Genomic DNA, 2,856 nt, shown 5'->3' with positions numbered 1-2,856 from the left:
ATGAGCAGTTAGAGAGAAATCATTTCATTTTTATCTGCTGACCAGTGAATTCAGTGGTAAGAGACTGAAAAATCATCAAACAAATCATATGATTTTAAAGAAACCATTAGTGTTTTAAAGTACATACTTGTACTTTACATGTGTGTTGTTTGTTTTAAAATAATATTGTTGATATAATCAATTTTATGAAGAAGTTTATTTTTATGTAAAAATCTGGCACCAATAATGATTTAACAGAAATGTTGAAATTGTTTTCTCTCCCAACAGATCATGGGGCAGATGCAGATTTATCTTGTTGTTTTCTGGGCATTGCTTCTCATGACCATTGCTGGAGAGGATGACATAGGCTCAATAAAAGAATGTGAGGATGCTCCCTTTGTTCAAGGACACAATCTCGCTGGAGAGGGATTTGATATTGTGACCCTGGAGCGAAAAGGTTCTTATGTGATCAACACAGAAACATGGGATTTAGGAAACGGCACTTGTAAATTGCGCAAAAACAAGTACATGAGTGGTATAAAACAGAAGCTACCAGCAGCAGTTGTAGACTGGAGGGCCTTGCCGAAGTGTTCAATGAAAGTCTCCAGTCGGATCTTTGAATCAAGTGAAGCACTGGTCAATGATTCATCATCAGCAATCTCGGCTGACTGGAAAGTTGGTTTAGATGTCAAGGCAGGTGGAGCTGCATTTGGAAGCACTCATTCCTGGGAAGCAAATTTTGCAATGAAAAAATCAAAAGCAGACAAATACAGTTTCACCAAACATGAAGTTGCATGCCGTTTTTACAGGTTGTTTTTCTTCACTCATACTGTTAAAAAAAACTATGAAATAAAATGACTATGAATTTAAAACTTAAATTGAAAATTGTTCCTTCTTTGATCCAACTAAATTTAAATGTGTTTACTATTTCTTTACAGATATCGTGTAGCTTCAAAGCCACCTCTTCAAGCAGAGTTTCTTGAAGCGATCAAATCGCTCCCTGCATCCTACGATCCAGATGCCTACAGCAACCTGATCACCACATATGGCACTCACTATACCACAAGTGTCATGTTAGGAGGGCAAATGAAAGCAGTAACAGCCATCAAAAGCTGCCAGGCAGCGATGAGTGGCCTTACAAACACTGCAGTGAAGGACTGTTTGGATGTAGAAGCCTCTAATTCATACAATGCAGCAACTGTGAGGACAAAGACACGTTTTTGTCAAGAACAAAAAAGGAAGATGCACATAAATTAAAAGTTCAGCTCCATGTTCAATGATCGTAAAATGGAAATTATTGGAGGAGACAAAAATGGAGAAGATCTACTTTTTTCTGGTTCATCACACCCAAATTCCCTTAAAAAATGGGTCGAGTCGTTGAAGAATCTCCCTGAAGTTGTGCATTACTCTCTGCAACCCCTTCATTTCTTACTGAGTACTAAACACCCTGCAAGGAAAGGACTGAAGAAAGCTGTTGAGAACTACATAATTCAAAATGCCCTTATGAAGGTTTGCTCTGAGCCTTGCAAGATTGGCATCAAGTGCAGTCCAAGAGATCGATGTGCTTGTGTTTGTGAAAGTAGTCAAGTTATAAAGTCTAACTGCTGTCCAGCTGCAAAAGGACTTGCCACCCTGAAAGTCTACAATCTCAGAGCCAAAGGTCTGTATGGAGATAAATTTACACAAACAGATGGCACTGTAATTGTTACATATGACAAACAAATCAAGCGCACTAAGACTATTGATAATAATGATAATCCACGCTGGCCAGAAACATTTTGGTTTGGTCCTATTAAGATCAGAATGGCTAGCAAAATAACTTTTACAGTATATGATGCAGACAGCTCCTGGGACAGCGATCTCCTTGGTAAATGCTCTTTTCCTCTAAGAAGTGGAGTTGTGCGTGATATTTGCGTTTTTAAATATGGCACCTTCTTTTTTACCTACGAAGTGAAATGTGCTCCCAGTCTGCAGGGCCCTCAGTGTAATGAATATAAACCTTCTCCAATGGCTGCCCCTCTGGCTGATATTTTCAGCTCAAGAAATGGTGTTCTGGTTAAAGACCTGCCGAGGCTTGAATTAGCTCTCAATACCTCAGATAAGTTCAATTTCAAGAGTACTTTTGAAAAGATGATGATGCTGTGACCTTAATTTTGAATCCGTCCTTTATGCATGAAGCCTAACAGCACCTAAACTGTACTTTCATCTGCCAGAAAAAAAGTGTATTTGTAACTTTTGCTTACTTATATTCCCATTTCCTTTCTGCATTCTTGCATTAATAAAGCATTCATAAAGACATACCTGTGTGTGTGTGTGTGTGTGCGAGTGTGTTTTTTTACAAAATACAAAAGCTACAGACAGTGCTGCTCCTGCCCCATTTGACATCTTAGATGAGAAACCCCACCCTCATCGCCAATTGAGCAAATTTACATACTTTTTTAAACTCACATTTGCAGGTGACAATTTCATTTGTGTCCTTTGCAATAGTTAACCAGGGAGGCAAGGTTCAGCTGATTACCTTTGGCAGTTAGCCCTTGCTAGAAATACACCATTATGCATTTGTTAATCCAATGATGGCCATGCGACAGTACCATTCTGAAAATCCATATAAATATAAAATGCAAAAAAATGCATTATATTTGAACAATACAATATTTCATACTATTATTTTAGGAAGAGCTGTTATCAAAGAGGGAGTAAAGCACTGGCCATTTATCCAGGGTGCCTCCCTGCCTCTTCTTGAGATGCTAATACGAGTTCCAGCATTCCTGTGACAAAACATAGGACAAGCAGTTTGGAGAAAAGATACATATTATCGGAAAGAACAGTCTGAAATAGTATGCTACAATAACTATTTGTGCAATATAAATATGAGTG

General features: G+C 38.3%; 1 pseudogene across 1 annotated transcript; it reads left to right on the top strand.

Annotated features, from left to right (window-relative positions):
- The first annotated feature begins 270 nt into the window (after window positions 1–270).
- LOC306885320 (perforin-1-like) lies at window positions 271–2,124 on the top strand (annotated as a pseudogene). Its single transcript has 2 exons — window positions 271–788; window positions 918–2,124. The product of its transcript is annotated as a perforin-1-like (transcript).
- The last annotated feature ends 732 nt before the right edge of the window (window positions 2,125–2,856 follow it).

This window comes from Barbus barbus (genome assembly GCF_936440315.1).
Source record: "Barbus barbus genome assembly, chromosome: 19".
NCBI lineage: Eukaryota > Metazoa > Chordata > Actinopteri > Cypriniformes > Cyprinidae > Barbus > Barbus barbus.
Note: the sequence above shows the minus strand (reverse complement) of the source record. Positions and strands in the feature narration are given on the sequence as shown.